General features: G+C 40.6%; 1 pseudogene; it reads right to left on the minus strand.

The window, feature by feature from the left end:
* Window positions 1–661: 661 nt before the first annotated feature.
* On the minus strand, window positions 662–2,318 carry LOC103206169 (annotated as a pseudogene).
* Window positions 2,319–5,919: the final 3,601 nt, after the last annotated feature.

Here is a 5,919-nt window from a genome sequence, read left to right on the forward strand (position 1 = left end):
CAAAATGTTACTTCCGCTACATTCTGTTAGATACAGCAAGTAGTAATGCCAGCCCATATTCACTGGGTGGGGAAATAGACTCTATCTTCTAAAAGGAGGACATTTCCAGAAAGTGGGAAAATGTAAACTGAGGCAATTCAAATGTGCATGTGGAACTAGAAGTGGTTTGAAGATAAACAAAGCACAAATAGAAAATCTCTTAGAATGAGAATGGCAAGTCTCCTGAACTCAAGAAGGAGTGAAATGCCAACAGGCCAAAAAAAAAAAAAAAAAACCATTCCCAAATAGGAATGTCTCTCTTACCAGCGGGAGCTCTGGTAGCATAGTGCCTAAGGCACTTGACTGCTAACCAGAAGGCTGGCTGTTCAAACCCACCAGTCACTCCTCGGAAGGAAGGTTGGGCAATCTATTTCCGTAGTGATATTGCCTCGGAAACCCAAGGAGGGGTCACTATGAGTCGGGTCTGACTCAACGGTGCGTTAACAGCAACAACTTTTACCAGCAGATTCCTGCATACACAAAAGGAAAAACCACCTATGATTTTCATGAAACAAGAGCTAATTATAATGTGGGAAAGTACAAACTGCAGAAAACTAGAAGTCAATAGAAGACAACAACTGGTTTACATGAGAGAAAGGAGAAGGCTTTCTTCCGAGCAGAGTTACTTGGTGAATGCGGCCACCACCGCCCACAGAACCTCATTGGTGCTGGCCTTGAGACATTCCACTTCAGGGTCTAAGTCGAGAAGCTGCCGCACTCTCTTGGTGGCTAAATCGTACTGCTCATCCAGAAGAGGAGCAAACGCGTTCTCCAGGACATCCGAGGCGTGGGCTAGGTAAATGAGGGCCAGCAACCGCTTGTCCATGCGGTGAGGGTCATTGACCCACTTGTCAAGAACGGCTTCTTGTACCTTCTTGATGAGCCGCTGCTTAATGTTGTTGTTGGTGAGGGGATGTATCGTCATGTCAAAAAGTAGGAAGTTCTGTTTCTCTGTTGTCAATACACTCTTTTCCACCAGGTTTTTAGCTAATCTTTTCCGTACATTTCATAACTGATAATGCAGTTTTAACTGATCTCACATCTCACCTAAAAGGAAATTTTAAAAAGTTAGAAAAGAATTTCAGCCCTTATTTTCTTTGTACTCTTAATATATGTAGTGTTATGGACTGAATTGTTTCACCCTGAAAGATTTGCTGAAGTCCTAAACCCTGCTCTGGTGAATGTGACCTTACAGTTTTCCTTTGCAGATGTTATCAGTTAAATTAGCAAGCTCATACTGGAGAAAGGTGGGTCCCAATCCTAAGCGGTTCTGAGTGGTATCTAATAAAAGAAAAGGACAAACGTAGAAACACCTAGGAGGAACACATTATGTGAGAAGGAGTCTATAAGCCAAGGAACACTAAGAAATGCCTCCAAGAAATGTCCAGGACTCCCGGAGATTAGGAGAGGGACATGGAGCAGTTTCTCTCTCAAAGCTCCCAGAAGTAATTGACATGGTGGAGACCCTAATTTGGACTTATAGCTTTAAGAGTTGTTAGAAAATAAATTTCTGTTCTTTAAAGCCACACAGTTTATGGCTTTAATGGCTTTAAGCAACAACAACTTGTCATATCACATAATTCTGTGGATTGGCTGAGCGACTCCTCTGCTGGTTTCCACTCAGGCTTAGTCATGCAGTTGCACTTGCTTAAAGCTATTTTGTTATTGCAGCCTTATGAAACTAAGACAAATAGCAAAGTGTGTTCGTTATAGGTGTTGTATGTCTAGAATTTCTGGTATTATGTCCATCCAGGCTCCTAGAATATGAACTGCTTGTAGGATAGGAGCATTATTTTATTAAGCTCTGTAGCCCTAGCATCAGGTATATTTCCTGGAACATAGTATTTGCTCAATAAATATTTGTAAATGAGAATGACTAATCCATCCTAATGAAGGAATTAGCATAGATGCTGACAGCTTTAGTATGAGCTGGAATGAGCCAAGTTGTAAAATGATTATTTCTGACATGTTTTTATTGGCATAAAAGTATCCATAAATAGTCGGAATCTAAATGTGAAAAGTTTATTTTTTAAAACTTTTTTAAAAGAATAACTTTAGATTTACAGAAAAATTGCAAAGATAGTATGGAGAGGTCCCACATACCTCAGCCTCAATTCCTCATTAGCTAGGCACATTTGTCATAATAAATGAATTCATATTAATACATTATTATTAACTAAAGTCCATATACTTTATTCGGATTTCCTTTGTTTTTTACCTAATGTCCTTTCTCTGTTCCAGGATCCCAATAAGAATACCACATTACATTTATTTGTCATGTCCCCTCAGGCTCCTGCTGGCTGTGACAGCTTCCCAGACTTTTCTCATTTTTGATGACCCTGGCAGTTATGGATAGGATTTTGTAGAATGTCCTTCTATTGGGATTTGTTGAATGTTTTTCTCATAAATAGTCTTGGGATATGAGTTTTTGGGAGGGAGATCACAAAGGTGTCACACGTCATATCAAAGTAACATGCTATCAGCATGACTTATCTCTGCTGATGTTGACCTTGGTCACCCAATTGATACAGTATTTGTCAGATTTCTCCACAGTAAAGTTACTCTCCCCCACCCTTCTCTCTTTTCTGTACTCTTGGAAGGAAGTTACCGATGACAGCCCACACTTAAGCAGTGGGAAGTTATGCTCTATGTCCTTGAGGATAGAGTAGTTACATAAAACACTTGGAATGGAGAGGTTTATTTTTCATTAAATAATTAAGTTGAACTTCTCATTAAAGACAGCTGGTCAGAAAACACATTAGCCTCTCTTGTTGTTGTTAGGTGCCGTCAAGTTGTTTCTGACCCATAGTGATCTTATGCACAACAGAATGAAACACCTCCAGTCCTGCACCATCCTCACAATTGTTGTTATGTTTGAGCCCATTGTTAACCCACTTTATTGAGGGTCATCCTTTTTTTTTGCTGACCCTCTACTTTTCCAAGCATGATGTCCTTCTCCAGGGACTAGTCCCTCCTGATCACATGACCAAAGTATGAGAGACAAAGTCTTGCCATCCTTGCTTCTAAGGAACATTCTGGCTATACTTCTTCTAAGACATATTTATTCATTATTTTGGCTGTCCATAGTATTTTCAATATTCTTCACCTGCACCATAATTCAAAGCATCAATTCTTCTTCAGTCTTCCTTGTCCACTGTACAGTTTTCACATGCTTATGGGATGACTGAAAATACCACAGCTTGGGTTAGGTATAAGTCAGGTTTCAAAGTGATATCTTTGCTTTATAGCACTTAAAAGAGATCTTTTGCAGCAGATTTGCCTAGTGCAATATGTCAGCTGATTTCTTGACTGCTGATTCTATGGGTCCAAGTCAAATGACATACTTGACAACTTCAATCTTTTCTCTGTTTATCATAATGTTGGCTCAAAGCAAAGAACACCAGAAAGATGTTTACTTGTGTTTTATTGAATATGCAAAGGCATCTGATGGTGTGGATCATAACAAATTGTGGATAACATAGAGAAGAATGAGAATCCCAGAACAGTTAATTGTACTCATGAGGAACCTGTACATAGACCTGGGGGTTGTTGTTCCAACAGAACAAGGGGATACTGTATGGTTTACGATTGAGAAGGGAGTGCATCAGGGTTGTATCCTTTCACCATACTTATTCAATCTGTATGCTGAGCAAATAATCTGAGAAGCTGGACTATATGATGAAGAACATGGCATCAGGATTGGAGGAAGACTTACTAACAACCTGTGATATGCAGACAACACAACTTTGCTTCCTGAAAGTGAGGATGACTTGGAGCACTTACTGATAAAGATTAAGGATTACAGTTTGCACTACGGATTACACCTCAATATAAAGAAAACAAAAATCCTCACAACTGGACCAATAGGCAGCATCATGATGAATGGAGAAAAGATTGAAGTTGTCAAGGACTTCATATTACTTGGTTCTACAATCAATGCCAATGGAAGCAGCAGTCAAGACATCAAAAGACATGTTACATTTGGCAAATCTGTTGCAGAAGACCTCTTTCAAGTGCTGAAGAGCAAAGATATCTTCTTGAAGACTAAGATGTTCCTAACCCAAGCCATGGTATTTTCAATCACCTTATATGCATATGAGAGCTGGATGATGAATAAGGAAGATGTGTTAGAATGGGTTCTCCAGAGAAACAAAACTAGTAAAGTGTATATATATGTAAATATAGAGAAATTTGTCTTAGGAAAATGGCTCACACCCTTATAGAAACCTGCAAGTCCAAAGTTCCTGGATCAAACGTCAAGCTGGAGGCTTTTCCATGTCAAGCTGAAGGCTTTTCTTGACTCTTGCAGCCACAGGGGCTGAGGAGCTCAAGGCTGGCAGGCAGTACACCAGCTGTTGACTCCAACAAATGATGAATCCAAGATCTCCAGGCCGAATGGTGGATTGTTCACTCACAGACAGTTGTAGGCAGGACAACAGAATCCCAATCCACAGAAGAATTTCTCTTTTCCCAGGATGTCCACAGATATACTGGAAGCAGGCGACATGCCTAGAGAAACTCCCTTTCAACAGATTGCCTCCTCAAAACATAGTCATCTGATCCCATCATGGGAATAACCATATCACAATAGCTTAAACCACACAGAATTGTGGTTCAGCCAAATTGACACACAGCTCCAACTATCACAGAAGACCAAAGAAGAGTTGATGCTTTTGAGTTGTGGTGTTGGTGAAGAATGCTAAAAGTACCATGGACTGCTAAAAGAACTAACAAATCTGTCCCAGAAGAAGTGCAGCAAGAATGTTCTTTGAAAGCAAGAATGGGCAGACTTCGTCTCACCAGCTTTGATCATGTTGTCAGAAGGGACCATGCTCTGCAGAAGGATGCCATGCTTGGTAAGGTGGAGGGTCAATGAAAGAGGTGAAGGCCCTCAACAAGATGGATTGACATGGTGGCTGCAGCAATGGGCTCAGGTATGGTAGGGATCGTGAGGTTGGCACAGGACCGGGCAGAGTTTCGTTCTGTTGTACATAAGGTCACTAGGAGTCGGAGACTTGATGGCACATAACAACAACAACAACAACAACAACAATAACATGATGTTCTTTATTCTTTATTTTTTTTTGTGTGTGTAAGGATTTTTGTTTGCTTGATGTTGAGGTGTAATCAATACTGAAAGCTGTAGTCTTTGATTTTCATCAGCTTCATGTACTCTTTGCTTTCAGCAAGCAAAATTGCGTTATCTGCATCTCACAGGTTGTTAATGAGTCTTCCTCCAATCCTGATGGTGCATTCTTCTTCACATAGTGCAGCTTCTATTACCTCCAAAAACGCTATGAAAATGACAGTAAAAGAATTTTTATAAAAGCACAAACGTGTAATGAGAACAGGAGAGAAAACAATATGAATACAATTTTGAACACTGTAAAGGAATGGGAGAGTGATACTTGGATCTGTGGATCCAAGCAAGCTAATCCTAAACTGGCAGTGGACAGACAGGTCACCTATTTATACTGCAGCACCCCAAAGGCTCAGGAATTAGTATCTCTGAAAATGGAGTTGGGGAGATATTATGCAAGAAGAGGTGGGACTATAGATAGAAGGATGGCTTAAAAGTCTGTCTTAAAAAAAAATCCTCTAGAGAAGTGCTATTCTGGCTACCTAGTGCCACTCTGACAAGACTATACCACAAATGGGATGGCTGAACAAACAGGAGTTTATTCTCTTACAATTTTGGAGGCTTTAAGTACAAGTTCAAAGTGCCAGGCTCTAGGGGCTGGGTTAAAGCCCCTTGACCTTGGGCTTCAGGACTGCCTCTTGCTTCCGGCCCACTGAAACTAGAGGCATCTCTTCACTCAGGCAGCTGCTGGCTGCTGAGGCTGACAAATCTGAGGTTGACAAGTGAAAAGGCACAGTCCT

Source organism: Orycteropus afer, unplaced genomic scaffold, assembly GCF_000298275.1.
Source record: "Orycteropus afer afer isolate SDZICR_OR568_19922 unplaced genomic scaffold, OryAfe1.0 scaffold00302, whole genome shotgun sequence".
NCBI classification, from domain to species: Eukaryota; Metazoa; Chordata; class Mammalia; order Tubulidentata; family Orycteropodidae; genus Orycteropus; species Orycteropus afer.